This window comes from Emydura macquarii, unplaced genomic scaffold (genome assembly GCF_026122565.2).
Source record: "Emydura macquarii macquarii isolate MOO-44397 ecotype Brisbane River unplaced genomic scaffold, CSIRO-AGI_Emac_v2 contig_2676, whole genome shotgun sequence".
Classification (NCBI taxonomy): domain Eukaryota; kingdom Metazoa; phylum Chordata; order Testudines; family Chelidae; genus Emydura; species Emydura macquarii.
This window is the reverse complement of record NW_027132813.1, coordinates 40,223,692-40,240,517: the sequence shown is the minus strand read 5'-3', so window position 1 is coordinate 40,240,517 and position 16,826 is coordinate 40,223,692. Positions and strand designations below refer to the sequence as shown.

Genomic DNA, 16,826 nt, shown 5'->3' with positions numbered 1-16,826 from the left:
CTCTCCTCATAAGTCATGTGCTCCAACCCCCTAATCATTTTTGTTGCACTCCTCTGGACTGTCTCCATTTTGTCCACAACTTTTCTTTAGTGGGGGGCCCAAAACTGGACACAATACTCCAAGTGAGGCCTTACCAGTGCCGAATAGAGGGGACTAATCACTTCCCTCAATCTGCTGGCAATGCTCTTACACCTACAACAACTGTGAATGGCTGCCCTTAAAGGGCCATCATCCTGTTATAAGGCAGAATGCTTCTCCTAACCCTTCTTACCTCCCCTTAGCTGTGGAGGAATTGCAGAGCTGCTTCAAACAGGTAACATCATTTCATTGCTGGAATAGCCTCCAGGGGTCCTTATGTGGCTCATCTCCTTCCAGATTGAAAGGAAGATACATACAGTACTGGATCTTGTTGCTCTGCCCTAGGTTATCCATGCCCTATACCAGGGATAGTCAATTATTTTTTGTCAAGGTCCAAATTTCTTGATCAAAGTATAGTCAAGGTCCACATTCCAGAGAAAATAATAATAATATAAGTAAATAAAAAAGATTTCAGGGTCCACTCAAAAGTTTGATGGTCTGATTTTGGCCTGTGGTCTGCCTATAGACTACCTCTGCCTTACACCATCCTGCCCCCAGTACACCACCACACTAGGGGCCTCTTCCATTACCCATTCCCATCTCTTGAATATCTGAACTATACTGGTTCTCCTACCAATGGGGTGCTTCAGAGCTGTGGAATAGAGACCTGGATTTGTCTCTGTAGGCTGAAATTCACATCTATTGCAATAAATGACAAAATGCCTACTGAGGGATGAAGTTCTAAGAGTACAGTGTTGGTTCACCTGCCTAACGAATGACATACCTCAGAGATTTGAATTCCTTGACAACAAAGGTATGAATGTGTTTTAATTTATGATCAGTTCTGGAGTTTTGAAAGTTTTTGTGACTGGTAGTGCAAGGCCTTCACCTGCAAAATGGATGTCAATGGGGATTGCACGTGTGCACAAACTATCGTGTTAGTCCCATTCTGGTGAACATTTCTCTGTTTGTTTGGTTTAATTTGTGTGTCTAATTGACCATAGCGTAAAATGAGAGCTATTGGGAAGACTGCAATGATTGACTTGTCTCTTTTGTGAGGTGCCTAACAGAGTACCAACTCAGATTGAAGTCTTGTTCTGTCTAATTTTGAGTCCACCTATACCCTTTGAATTCGAAAGTTTGACTCGCACTTGATTGTTATTGGGTTTGGATTTAATTTAGGAGAGACTATGACTAAAGGATCAGAGAGGGGTCAGAAGGCAGTAATATGGTGGAAAATATAAGGTGATAAATGGAGCAGGTAGAGTGAAAAAAACAGGGGGCCAAAGTGGGGGGGGAGGGGAAATGAATAGCATAGAGCAGTGTTTCTCAACCTTTTAAGTAGCAAGTACCCCCTAACTTCTGAAAATTTTAATAAGTACCCAATACTCAATTTTCCACTCTGAGAAATACAATCTTTTTCCCCTTTACTGATGGACAACTCTATTTCTCATAAAGCAGGAGAGTTCTGAGTTCTGCAATGCTGTGTGGCTGAGGCAGATCACAAACCCCCTGCTGTTTCTCCCCTCCTTCCTCCTCCTCTTCCTCCATATAGGAGCAAAGGTCAATGCCAGCCAATCACTATGGCCTGATGGTGGGCTCACCTGGTGTTCTCCTCACACAGGTGGAAACTTGTGAGGTATGAGCAGGTTCTAGTGGCCCACCAGAGTGGATAGCAGCGCTCCCCATGGCCATCCCTAGAGGGGTGTGGGCCTGGGGCAAATCACACTGTGTGGGCCCCTCTTAAGATTTTTATACTGGTAAAATCTGGGGCTGCCCTAGTTGTCAGTTTCACTGCTCAGCTAGAGCAGTGTAATTGACAAGTAAGCCTGCGGGTAGAGCCCGACTCCAGGACGGGCAAGCCACTGGGCTCACTGCCTGGCTTTCTGGGCACTGGGCTTTGAGCTGGGGAGGGGAGCTGCCACCGGGGCAAGTTGCAGGCAGCTGCCACCTGCTCTGAGCTGGGGCGGAGGTGGCTTCCATGAAGGCTGGGACCCGGGGATGCGGACAGGTGGCAGGCAGCTGCTGCCCATCTTCAAGCCAGGATGCGGGAGGCAGTCTCTCGGCTCAGAGCCGGGGCACGGGTGGCAGCCACCCAGCTCTGAGCCCAGCTCTCAAGGTGTGATAGGCTGCCACCAGGCTCCCACCTGGGAGCTGGGACCGGGCAGGACGTGGGCGGCTGCTGCCCGGCATCCCAAGAAGCCAGCGGCTTCCCAGGACTGAGGCAGCTGCCGTCTACCTCCCAGCGAGGCGGTGGGGCCAGGCAGGAAGTCGGCGGCTGCCACCCGCCTCCCCCAGAAGCCGGTGGCTGCCTCCTGCCTCCCTTCACTGGATTTTTCACCACATACCCCCTGCCTGTGTCTCACGTACCCCCAGGTTGAGAAACTATGGCATAGACCACATAGGGGATGAAATCCTGGCCCCTTTAAAGTCAGTGGAGCCAGGATTTCATCCATCTGACCCAAAACCCATTGAGCTCAACAAGAGTTTTTTCAGTTGACTTCATTGGGCATTAGACAAGGTTTATAAAGAGCACTGACTTGTATCTTTAACACACACTGTAGTACAAGCTTCCTTTCAGCTAAAAGAATCCCTCTGGCTGTTTTGTTTTCAATGTAATCACTCTCAGGGCGATAACTGGGTTGAATTTACCAAAAGGAAAAGTTTGCAAACTCTCAACTAGTTTCACAAGCTCCTCCTTTGCCACCCCCCAAAAAAATCATTCTTGTTTCTGCAACCCTGTTTGAGGATTCTGTGCATTATCCCCAGGACTGAACCTCCAAGTGGTCAATAATTTGATTCCTGTGCAGTGCATGGGCCTTTCAGAGGAAATCTTAAAAACAAAGCCCTGTCTGCTGTGTATGGACATTCAAATCCCCTGCACTTTATAAGAGGGAGGGAGCTTTCCTCAGTGTCCTTGCCATCTAAGGCACAGGTGGGTGCATCTCACCGATTACAGGAGTTACAGGGAACCAGCTGTAAGTGGGTGTAGCTCCATTGACTTCAGAGAAGCTATGCTGATGGACACTAACTCAGGATGTGTCCACTAGTTTACTAAGTACTTTGATACCACCTTTTTGGGATGAAATGCATGTTTATAAATGTATTCCTGCAAAACCTCTTGAGGTCCTAATATCCCCCATTTTTACCTTTCGCTCACCCACCCACCATCAAGGCCTCGTATTGTACACATTTGCCACTTTCCTTCCAGCGGAGTAGGACCAGACAGGAGTCCATAAGGAGTCCAGTGATACTCCCATCCATAACTGGTCAAGAGAGTGAGTCACTGACTAAAATTTATGTCATCCCCCCTTTATTTGAGGGGTTGGACAGGCTGCCAGCGCTACGAGCCCATTGCCTGCTCTTGTGGAGACTCAAGGGTACAAGTTCAGCAAACTGATGTGGGTTTCCCACTACATGTCAGTGTCAAACATTACCACTAGGTCGATGAACTTGCCTCCACAACATATTATACAGAACAAGTTCTAGCTTTAATTCTGTACTGTTTATTTTACCAGAAATCAGTCAGCATCCTGGAACTGAGCCTCATGGCTATGAACATTCTTTGAAATTGGAATATACTGACCCTTTTTAAAAAAAATCTGATTTTCATTGTTAACATAAAGAAATGGTAAACAATTTGAGGGCTGGTGTGGAGACCTTACATGATTTGTTTCAACATGTGCATGGAATTTAATGATTTCTCTGTAGTTTACATCCACACTAACAAGTTGTAATTACCCCGGTTATTAATGACTAAGCAACAAAATCATATTTACTTCTAGGACAAGGAAAACAGTCCTGTATCGTCTGGTAATATTGAAAATTAACCTAGAGAAAGACAGGCCAGTAGTTTGTATTCTACCAAAAGGCCAATCTTGAGTGGTGCTGAGCACTCAGATAACTTGAATGAGGCACTCAGAATCTTGCAGAACTGGTCTCAAGGTTTAAAGAGGGAGAGACATATCTGAAATGCAGATCTGAACCCCAGATCTGAATTTTTCCACTCAGCCACATGTCTAATAGTCAATAAAGTGAAAATGGAAAAAACTTTGAGGGGGGAAACTTAGCAGTCTTTGAATAAGGTTATTTCTGAGCACAGAAATCCGCTATCCCATTTATTCATGGTTTATTTCCTTGGCGTTCAATATTTTGAGAGAGAGTCATTTAGCACAAGGTAATATCACTGCCCTGAAAGCCAAATCGCTCATTTAAACTTTTCGGAGGCAATTTTTCCATTTACTTCTTTTCTGCCACTCAAGCAGAGAGCAGAAATCATAGGCTAACTCTTACCAGTTCACCTCTTCAATTAAAGAAGGGACGGGACTTGCTTCCAGATGAACAGCAGATGCAGAAGAGGAAAAATATGCTGGAAAAATAAAAATAGTTTGCCTCTAGTAACTTTAGGACAACGGTCCAAACCAAAAGTGCAAACACCCCCAAACTAGAAATGTTGAGATTTGGACCTGAATACCAGATCAGATTTGTCATACAACTGCAGAATAGCATAATTAATTCATTAGAGAAAGACATGAAGAGACATGAGCAGGCATGTTGCCTTGTTAAAATAAATAAATACCTATATATTGAAATAAAAAAGCTTTAATCACTTGTCTGCTGCCAGGAGTGCTACTTGATACTATACAATTGCTATTGGTACCAAGATTTTGGATGATAATTCCCTACATTGGCACAGATGGAGATACAAATACAGAGCAAAAAACATTTTTAAAAAGTCACCTTTGGCAGCTGAAAGATTCTACAGTATTAAAATAAAACTTTAGTGGAGCAGAGTGAAGAGCTGCGCCAGTTCCCAGATTTCTGGTAAAAAGGTTTTCGTGTTTAATGAATTGATTCTCAAAATCCGGTAATTGGAGAAAATTGTGGTGTATTCCTCAATAGAAACAGTATGTTTCATATGAAAGAGAGGAAAAACTTTTTTAAAAATTCCATCATGGATACAACTTTTCCTTTTTTCATATCAGGTTTGCAAGGTTTTTGGATGGAGTTAGAATGGATCACTGTATATTCAAAATGTAGTTTGCCAAGCCAGTCTATAGATTTACTAAATTGAAAGCACCGTATCATGCCATCCCACAGAAAAAGTTCTCTTGAGGCCAGGAAGATGATATTCTGGATCATTCCAGTGTGGGCTTTGTTACTCTGGGGAGTGGGGTAGAGTTTTTATCCTCCCTAACCAAAATGCATACAGCCAGCAAGAGTGGGATGGGACCACACACAAGAAAGATTCCATACCTGGGGGAGGGGAGAATGGTCAGTATATGTGTTGGCTTCTCTGGGGATGGTATGAGTTATGCTGGAATGAGGAGAAAGAAATGTCTGTCTGTAGCAAATCCAAAGTTTTGGAGGGTCAAGGGGCAGCCATAATCTCCCCCTGCCACCAGCTATCACCTGAAACCACAGAACTGAAACACATGGACTTCTGCAGAACTGGAGATGTAAGAAGGTGATACCGTTTAGGCACAACCCCCCCCTCCCCCCCCCCCCCCCCCCGCCCAAAGGGAGTTTGGCCAAAGGAGCAAACATTTCAATTCTTTCATTCCCTCTGTGGCTAAAAGCAGAGAGGATGATATGAACCTACATTTTCATGGTAAGTTATCTTGGATATAATGCTACTTTTCTTCCCCTTCAACACATGGCAGAGCAACTCAGTGAATGAAATTTTCGATCATATAAAAATTTAACATACTTTCATACTGCTAATTTTAAATGACTATTGGAGAATATTCATGTAAAGTGAATCTTGAATTCAACATCAGGAACGTTCATGCTAGGAATCTGATTCTAAGAGCTCAGGAAAGCACAGAACAGAAATGCAACATGTGGTTTATAAGCCAGCTCCTTTGCCCCATTCTGGCTGCTTTGTACTGCTCTGATGGTGCAAAGCAGCTGCAAACATGCTTGGATCCAATCCTGGGTGGTATACCGCTGCTATGCTGATGCTACGAAAGCCACCACTTGCAACCCCTGGCATAGGGGCATTGCGTGGGGAAAAAGGGATGAGTGATGGCTGCTGTCAGCCCTGAGGTAAAATCTGTCCTTTCCGATCCCCAGCTGCACTTAATCTGTTGCTTAATCTCTCTGAGCCTTAATTGTCTGTCTACAAAATGGCAGTAATAGTGATTCCCTACTGCATGGGGCAGTGGTGAGAATAAATAATTTCAAGTTTCTGAGGTGCTCAGCTACTATGGTGAAGAGGGTAGGATAAGTACCTCAGAAGGACAGATTAGCTCTCCAGAACTTGTCAGATAATGAAAAAAGGTATTCACAAAGAATTTATTTGAAGAAAATGAACGACATTTGCTGGAAAATGTATTCCAAAGAAATAATTCCATCAACTCTTTTAAAGACATGATAACAGACAGAGTGGACAACCTTCACTCACTGAGCAGCACAGCTGAACTGATGTGAGTGTCATGATTTCCTGGTGATATATACAACCCAAAAACCACTACCTCTCCAGAGTGAGGAGAAAGCAGGAAAGGTTGTAACTCAGAAGTGTGTCTTTGATCACATTGCCTCCTGGGGCTACTCCTGGGGGTGTGAAGCATATGCTCCTTCCCTTGCTCAGGGCTGTGGCTAGTCACTGGCTAGGTTAAAAGGATCTGCAAAGGAAAAAAATGTTTCCAACTTCAAAACTGAAACTCAGCTATCTATATAAGAGCAATGTATTTATTATTATTATTATTATTATTATTGTTCTGTAGCCTGAAATAAAAAATCTATGTCTTTTCCAGAGCAAGAAAGGTAGTGATCTTGCATAACTCTATACTCACAGTGGGCTGTATTAATGAAGCACAACAGATAGGAATGTAGTAATTGAAAGATTTCGTGTTCTTCAGTTGTAAACCCTTCTTTCTCAAGATAAATTGTTTTACAGCGATATCCTATTTTGTTATACTGTACTTTGCTTGTAATATTTGGTTTAACTATGGTTCACTTTCTGCAGTTCATCTACTCTGTGATTTTCACATACTTAGTTTATCGTACGTGCACAGATTAATGCAGGTTGTTATATAAAATGTACTGTGGTCTGCTGTATTAATTAAATGTGAAATAATGTGCTGACAATAAAATACTGTGTGATAACATACACAAACAAAAGGAATAAGGTTAGAGTTTCATGTGACAGCTTAACGTTTGCATTTCCTGCCTTTTGAGTGCTTAATTGTGCACCCTTGATGTTGCAATATCATAGGGCCAGATTCTCAGCTTGTGTAGATTAGCACAGTTTCATTGATATCAAAGCAGAAGATCTGGTTCATAGTCTTTTGCATGTACTGTAATGATGTGTTCAGTAACCTTAAGTTTTGAGCTGATATATTGAAGAGGGGATCCTCCCCACCACCACCAATAACAGCTTATGCCAAGTGCTTAGAAGATTACTTTTGCAGACGTTAAACTTGCCAACTTGTCAGGTATTTTCTAGAATTAGCTGCAGTCTTTTAAGTGCAGCAGATCTGTTTTGTGTTAAGCCACAACACTGAAACATTACTTATCCAGTTCTAATAGACTTAGCATCTCCATGTAGTATGTACAGCATCTCTGCTTTGTGCAGCATTTGCATTATCTAAAGATCACAATATATGCTATGGCCCATTCACCTTTGCAAATACTGTTTAAATATAGCATCCATAAATAAATGTTAAATAATTCATGAACATAATTTTGTAAATTCTGCTAGGCCACACCTCTCCGGGGGCATATTTATGAACATGCGTCAGCCTAGAATCAGTGCGTCTGCCAAGCTCCCTCCCTCTGAGGCAGAATTCCCACATCTAGCCCAAAATGCTGCAAACGACTCCGATTCCACTTCAGCGGTCATCCATCATACTGTCACTTTAATTCAGATGCTGCTACTTGTTTTAATAACATACATCTTACACAAAGAATATTGCTAACACAAGAATCTTGAGGTAGATTTTTACAACCTCATAAAATGATATTAACCCTTTGATCCCTGATATTCTTTTCATGCTGCTTTTTTTATGCTTATCAATAACTTGTGTTCCTGGGGCCCATTCATGCTGCAGAATCTGACATCAATCACTGCAGTAAAAATATTATTCCTCCAGAATTGCCCTAAAGAATTATGGAAAGAATAAAAGTGTTATTGCGGGAATTATTTAGCAAACAATAGATGGATAAAGTGTATTATGGTAAGTGTTAAATTATATCACCTCATTACCAGGAAACTACCTGCGATAGCACAGAAGGTAGTTCAGTGCTTTTTCTAAGTAGTTCAAGGAGAACAATAGAAAAATCCCACAAAAGATTTTACTGTGAAACTGAAGACTGACAAGGTAAATGATGTATTACCAAATAAAATCGGAGCTTAGAAAAAAAGAAAATCTTTACCTGCATATTTCTGATGTTGCACTTGGGGATTTGGGGGTAACTCATGATAATTTACAGTTAGCTATTTAACATTAGACTATTTAAGGATTCCATGGTTTACATTTCTTACATGGCTTGATAAAAATATCTACCTATTTGTGAGGAAGTTAAATGTGGAATTTGCCTTGAGTTTATTTTGTTTCTGTTTTAAATGGGGGGGGGGGAGGGTTGTGAACACCAGCAGTTGGAAATAGTGCTGCTGAAATGCCAGATAAAGCCGTTTACTATAGTCACACCCGTATTTTGAATATTATTAAGGCTACCTAAACGAGGTTGGGAACCATGATTTCACTATGATTTCTTATCAGTTAATGCAGGCTCATGGGATTCATTTGATCAACATGATTAAATTATTTCCTTACTCAGCTAGAAGGAAATTACTAGTAACCAGACATTATGTGTCTGTTAATTATGTGCAATAAGATTCTCTCCTATCACACCAGCTCCTGCATTCATGTTCTGTGTATTTTAAAGACATTATCATTTTTTAGAATTTAAATATTGAAAAGGGACAGCTATAATTTTGTTTTACCTATTTAATAAATACATAATTTGCTGAATCAGTTGTAAGAAGCGGTTGTTTGTTCTTGGTGCAATCAAAGGCAATTCTGTAGAGATGGTGTATTAACATTTCACATTTTTTACCAAAAGGATTTCACTTTTACATTGCAGTAGTTGGTTTTTAAAGCTGGATCATTTATTATTGCAAGGAACGTGAAGGAGGGCTTGCCAAAAAACTAATATTGCATGAAATAAATAGTTAATTCCCCTCACGTAAGGTTTGTTCACCTATGCAATGTCTTGGTGCCAAATGTACATTCTGCTCTGATGCTGCTCAATCTAGGATTTCAAAAGCATTTTTTGTAAAGGAAGAAACAACATATGGTACAAGAAGGGCCTTATTTTTTTCCTAATGAAATGATGTGCTTCTGTTTCACATTAAAGTGTTAATAGGTCTGAAATTAGGTCTCAAAAAGAGAATAGTGCTTTTAAAATGCTTAATATGATTCATTATCTACAGTCAAAACCAGATGATGTTTATTTTTATCAAAAAAAGGAAACTGGAAAAAAAAATCCTGGATTCAGGCACTGACTGATTGAACAGAAAGCTCTTTAGAGTCAGAGCTTGGACTGAAGGCTAGAGGTTTTGTTTGAGTTTGAGAACCTTCATATGTTTATGAAATCTAAACAAATATTTCAAAGAAGGTAGTTTCACATTTGAAGTAAGTGATCCTATTAGACTCTGGGATACGGCTGCTTTGTTGAAGGACTGGGCAGCATTTTATGTATGATAGTGCTGTGTGTACCACTAATATACCGAGACATTACTTTCATCCGAAATGCCGATAGGACTGAACATCTCTCATGTACTTTGGCTTTCACTGTTAATAATGAATGAATAAAGTTCAGAGGATAGGCGCTAAATGGATATTGTGCTTTAAAAGAATGACTTAACTAACAAGATGCCAAGCAAGTCAGAAACAAATGAAAGTCAGCCAATATAGTACATGTATGAATGGGAAGTGCAATCTGTCTGGGACAATACAGTCAGATGAATTACACTGTAATAATTAAAACACTGTAACAAGTTCTGTGGTTAGTCCAATGGTACACATAATCACTGGAAACTGCGGAGACATTGCCTACACTTCTTTGATTCAGAGATGTTGTCATATTTACCCGCTAATGTAAATTGATTCTCCGTTTACCCTTAGGTGTCAACTTTGCCTACCCTCTCTCGATATCGCCACCCTCCATGGACTGAAAATCCCCTCCATATTCAGGTAATTAATGCTACTATCTTAAGCTATTTCTCTCTGAAAGATGAGAGGAAATGAGGGAACATTAGACTAACACCTGTGTATTGCTAAGTTGATACAGTAGAAAATACTTGCAGTCCATGCCAGTGGTTGTTTTAGTGTTCATATGACATCTTCAGGCCTTACCTCTTTATTTGATACTCACAAATGATCTTTCTCTAGTGATCTTTGAGTAATGGAAGCTGCTTAGAGGTCCAGATTCTCAGCTGGTATAAATCAGTTTCAATGGAGTGACACCAGTTTACTCCAGCTGTGCATCTGGCCCATAACAGGTGGCAGCAGGATCTGGCATAGTGAATTTGAGGTCGGGAGCAGGAAGTTTTAATGCCATCTTTGCCAGTGCCAGACTACGTTTCCCTCAGTCACCCTTCTGTGAAATGTGCTGTAATCACCTACATCTGAAGACAGATTCATTAATGTAAGCACAAGGCTTTTGAAAATGTAAAGTATTGCCATGTAGAAGTGGCAAGTGTGATCAGTTTATGAACAAACTTGTCTACAGTTCTGTCAATGTCACAAAACAACTGCTCTCAGCACTTTTTGAAGGAGATGGGAAAAAATTTTATAGTGAAGTTCTAATCCCAAAATGATGTGCAGGTATGTGAAGAAGTATGTCTGAGATTCACATTAATACCAGATGAGTTCATCATGATTAATGTTATTACATTAAATATCAAAGGGATTAATAATGATTAGGCCATTATTTTAAAGGGTTACCAACATGAAACCAGCTCATTTTTAAGAGCTGCAGACAGTTGATTTCAGATTTTCTTTCTATCTGCACACTTCTTATTTTTACATACTTCTACCAAATATGCATTCTTTGAATTTCATTTTATTCAACTTCTGATGACACATCTGTGCTTATTGACAGGGCTTAGTCCTGGTCCCAATGAAATAATTAGGAGTTTCGACATTGACTTCAATGGGACAGAGATTTATAACACGACCAAACAGACTCTAAAATTAATGGGAGTGTTTGGATCTGGCCCTTAACTCCTAGTGTGAAACTACGAATTGAATGAATTTTATTAATTTATTTCACTATTTATTATATATATAGAAGTTCCTATCTCACATTATAGGTGCTTTTGCAATAGACTAAAAGAAACAGTTAATCAAATAGCAAACAAGCCCAACATCCCCCTCAACATCCCCCTCAAAGACAGGACCCAAAAAGATTCCCTTTCTCTCATAAAAATCAATCCCCATCTCGCCACATCTTCCCCAAAAGTCTAAGGAACTGATAAACCTTGCAACGTACCAAGACGGTCAATACACCTCAACTATTTAGGACTGTGGTGGGAAGTAGTTTTCAAAGCTGAGGGCCCTTCATGGAAATCAACCTGCTAGAAGATCCTTTTCTCTTACATTGAGGGGATGGTAGCTTGAGTATTTAAAACCATGGTAGTATGGCACAAGGAATAGTCTGACTTCACAATATGAGCATCACTCCTATTTAAGAGAGATACATGTAAATAGCTGGGGAAAAGAGATCCCAGCATTAGGTTCTTAGATTCTTAGAGTTTCAACTTTCCATTTTTAAGTCAAACTTACTTTTCTATTTAAAAAAAAGTAGCATTTGCTAGAAGAGCTACCAATAACTGCATATTTTTAATTTTTAAAAAATATGATACCTTTGAAGAAATTATTAAAAAGTATAAATTAGGCATGTAATATTATGTTTTAAATAAATTTGGCATAACTGGAAAAATAGCTACGATGCAGACTCTACAATTAGGAAAGTCTCTTAAACCAGATGATTGAGGGCTGTGCGTTTTATGGCAATGGCTGCCAAAGTTTGGGTAATACACTGTTTCTTGATCCACAAATAGTAGATTCCATTTTACATTTACAATGAAGCTAAGAACCAAAAGTTCTCATAAATTATCTGTTCAGTGGAAATCCCTAAAACCTGCTAAATCTGTTTTGAATTACTAATATTTCATATGAAGTGTTTAAAAATATTGTATATCAGAATATGTGTGATTTATAGAGGAAAGAAACAGATATTTTTCCATTTCTAATCTGAAATTCTCGGATGTGAAGATAAATCTTTTGACATTTGCCTGCTTTTTTTCTCATTTTCATATGTGTTAGATGAAATATTAAATATTTCTTGATCTGCTATTGATATTAAATAGTCATTTTAACCTATTAACTGCAAAAAATTATTCAGAGTAACAATTGCTCCTAATTTTCTTCTTCGTCATTATTTGGAATTTTGCCCTAGTACTCTTCACAAAACTGTAGTCCATCGTTTTGATTTTGACTTTATATCTCCACTGTGGAAAATTTGGAATAATATAAGCTTTAGGAGGGTTGCCAGCAGGCTGTGTATTGTAATGTTGATCCTTCTGGATGTCTATAATCTTCAAAGAGTGTATATCAGAGTCTGGATGCACTTGTGACAGAGTTCCAAAAGTGATCTGTTGTTTGACCAAAATTAGGGCTCATGTTTTCTGACTTGAGATACCTGTGATCTGATTTTCAGAAGTGCTAGCAACCTTGCTCCATCAAAAATCAGTGGAAGCAGGTAATGCTCAGTACCTTTGAAAATCTGGTTATAGGTGTTTAAAGTTGAACACCAAAAACCGAAGGCATTCAATTATACTCCTCTATTCAGGACAGTACTTAAGCACATTAAGTCAATGAGATATTAAGTATGTGCTTAAGTGCTGTCCTGAATAGGGATGCTTTTCTCAATAAGGCTCCCATAGACCAACTTTGAAAATATGAGTCTAGGTTCATTTAGCCAGATACATGGGCATTTTAATGAAATATAATGAGTGTAAATTACAGATGGTTTGTCTTGTGGAATAAGTTGTATATTCTAAAGATGTAGCCAATCCTGTAGGCAGCTATCTATTTAAAATAGTTATTTGGTAATTCCTTGGCCTCTCTCTCTTTAAAAAAATAAAATAAAATAAAAAATCACTTCAGGTCTTACCTGGGATGTAAGTGGTGAGTAGGTCTCACGTTGGCCCTGACACGGAGGTGGATTTCACTTATGGGCCTTGGATAATGATACTTGCCTCCTTAATAAAGTACTTTGAGCTCTACTGATGAAAAGTGCCATAGGAGAGCTAGGGATTATTATTTATTATTAAAGGACAGAATCAAGACTCTAAGGCCTTGTCTTCATCAACACATAGCTCACAGCAAAGTGGAGTATAAATCTACCCTGCACTAGCCTGCCTCACGCTAAGGGTATATCTATGCTTCAGGTAAGCCCAGGGTTAGTGGGATTCGAGTCAGCTGTCCTGTGTTAGGGAATCCTACACTGTACCATCTACACTGTATTTTAAACCCACATTAAGACTTTTCTAAGCTGCGCTTGAACCTAGGGTTCTGGAACCTACAATGCAGTGTGCAGACCCAAGCCAACGTCACCATATCCCAGAGTCCCTAGTGCGCCCCTGAAATGCGGCCTCTCTAGCCCTAGGACTATGGTGCACTGTAGGAAAACTTTATTGCCCACTCTGCACATTCCAGGAAGTTTGAACAGCCTGCCAGCACAGCCTGACAAGCAGTCATTTTGGTCTGAGCACTCCCAGCTGCAGGAGCCAGAAGCATGGAAGAGTTGCCTGTAGATGAAGTTCTCTTGCTTGCGCTTTCATTCCTGTGTTGGGAAACTGGCAGAGCATCCATGAGGCACTGATGGACATTTCAGCAGCATTTTCTGTTCCACCAAAGATACCTGATATATTTCCTGATGGAGCTGGAGGCAGAGGAAGTGGAGTATACTGGCATAGCAGACTTGCACTGGCAGATGCTGCACAGCATAACTGGTATAGCCACTGATGCCTCCTACGTAGACTGCTGCTTCTGCCACAGGACCACAAACACAGACTGGTGGGACCACATCTTCATGCAGACTTGGGATGACCAACCATGGATCCAGAAATTTTTCATGCAGAAAGCTTATTCTGGAGCTTTGTGAGCATCTTGCCCCCACCCTCCATCATAAAGAGACACACATGAGGTCATCCTTGCTATGGTTGTTATAACCATTTGGAAGCTGGCTATCCCAGACTGCTATAGTTTGGGGTTGGAAAGTCGACTGTGGGTAAAGTGATGGCAAAGGTAACTGAGGCCATCAGGCATGTGGTTTACTTCAAGGTGGCAGGCATTAAAGATATTCCAGAGGTAACTGCTGTCTTTGAGAGAATAGGGTGTCCTAACTGTTCATGGGTGGGTTCATGGATGGGACTCGTGCTCATAGTTTGCCCTCCTCAAGGAGCACATGTGTACATAAACCACAAAGGGTACCACTGCATTGTTATGCAGGCACTAGTGAACCACAGAGGCAGATTTATGAATGTCAATGTGGGCTGTACAGGAAAAGTCCACAAAGCCAGAGTTTTTTGCTGCTCGAGTGTCTACATTTATGGACAGGTTGGGACACTATTGCCATTGAATGACATTGGCATAAATGATGTTACAGTCCCCATTGTCATTTTATGGGACCTTACATGCTCCCTTTTGCCTTGGCTTATGAAATCGTACCCTGATTTTAGAGGCCCTGGCCAAAAAAAGGGTTTAATTACACTCTCAGCTGGTGTAGAATGGTTGTTGAATGTGCTTTGGGGAGATTAAAATCACGTCAGAGGTGTTTACAAACCTGTTTGGATGCCAGTGTCTTCAATGCTGTTTGCATTACTGTGACTTGCTGTGCTCTTCGCAACCTTTGTGAAGCCAAAGATGAGCCATTTCCACCTGAATGGACCAATGACAGCGAGGGGACACTGGATTGGTACCCTCAGCCAGATAGTGTAGTTGCACTTGAGCAGCAGAAGTCAGGGATGGTTTGTGTTCTCATATTATGGACTTACCTGGTCCAATGGAAGAGGAGGAATAGGAACTGTATGAATGTGCTTATGGGAGGAAAGTGGCTCATTATATTTTGGGGGAGGAGGCACATTTGGGGGATGTGGGCTTGATTGCCATGCAATGTTAGTCTGAACGACATGATGAATAATGAAATTGGTTGTGTGGGTGGGTGGGGGCCCAGAATGGGTGTCTGTAGCAAATCCAAAGTTTTGGAGGGTCAAGGGGCAGCTGTAATCTACCCCTGCCACCAGCTATGACCTGAAACCACAGAACTGAAACACATGGACTCCTGCAGAACTGGAGAAGTAAGAAGGTGATGCCGTTTGTCTCTTACAAAATGGGGATAATAGTGATTCCCTACTGCATGGAGGAATGGTGAGAATAAAATATATTCAAGTTTGTGAGGTGCTTAGTTACTATGGTGAAGAGGGTGGGATAAGTACCTCAGAAGGACAGATTAGATCTCCAGTGCAGAATCTATTGAAATGTTAATTGCTGTACCTAGCTAAATAGAGGAATACCATCGGCGTAATAATGCTTAATTGCTCCTGGATGTGTTTTCGGCTTTCATGATTGTATGATGTGATGCAGTGATAGCAGTAAAATTCCTTGAAAACATGCTTTATTTATGAATATATCTTAAAATAGTAAAACACTCAGACAGTCTTGGGCAGGACAGCTGCCATTACAAAACCACACACACAAAAAAGGGCGGGAAACAGTTAATGCCCAATACAATCCCCAGACCACAGCATGCCTCCTGGCCCACGTACTTGTTTCCTGTCTTTACACGTTTTCCCCTTACTTGGCAACAAGGGAGTGGAGGTGGAGGTTTCCACTGGAGGGAGGTAGAAAAAGGAAGGTGGCCTGGTATTTAGTTGCCCTGCCTGGCCCCTCGTGTGTCCTGAATGCATGGGCTGCCCCAACATGGAAACGTCCAAGCTGCTGCTGGACTGAAGCTATGTTGCAGGGTGATCATGCTGTGGTGTAGGGGAGGCAGCAGGAGCTGGTGCTCTTGCAACCACTATGGACAGGCATTAACAAAACTGTTCTTTCTGTTGGGCTCTGTCCTCCCCCTTAGCCTCTGATCCTATTCCAGGAACTTTGCAAGTGCCTCCTCTCCCGCTGAAACCCTGTCCTCCACCTGGGTGACGAGCCGCAGCCCTTCCTCCTGTCTGTCAGCATGTGCTAGTTATAGTTGCTCATTCCTCTTCTTCCAGTACTGGACCTGCTGGTCGGCCATTTCAAGAACATTGACCATAACTTCATTGCGGAAACATTTCCTTTTGGAATGGTCTGTGAAGGTACGTTGGGCCAGTGATCAAGTTCCTGAAAAATAGCAGGCAGTATAGGTTGAAGTCCTGAAAAAGGGCAAGAAACAGGATTATTGTCTAAACAAGCTCAGTGGAGGAGCCCAGAATTAATTATTGTGGACTCTCAAGGGCATAAAATATAACATTTCTAAAGTGAACCAACACATATTGTGAAGGGGATGCTTCAGTCCATGCACTGTCTCTGAACACAGCCTTGTTAATCCCGTGACAGAAGTGCAGAGACAATGGTAAGTTTAAAATGATAAACTTTTCTTTAAAAAAAAATCATAACTAATTGCCATATGGAGAAGGGTGCGGGTGCATATGGTGCCCTTGCTGCAAAAGACTTTTCTGTCATTTCAGG

The 16,826-nt window shown here is 41.1% G+C and overlaps 1 long non-coding RNA gene across 1 annotated transcript in view; it reads left to right on the top strand.

Annotated features, from left to right (window-relative positions):
• The first annotated feature begins 10,209 nt into the window (after positions 1-10,209).
• LOC137164216 (uncharacterized) overlaps positions 10,210-16,826 on the top strand; it is a 46,006-nt gene continuing 39,389 nt past the window's right edge. Inside the window, exon 1 of the long non-coding RNA XR_010922970.1 lies at positions 10,210-10,280. This is a non-coding gene — a long non-coding RNA (uncharacterized lncRNA). The remainder of the gene's footprint in view (positions 10,281-16,826) is intronic.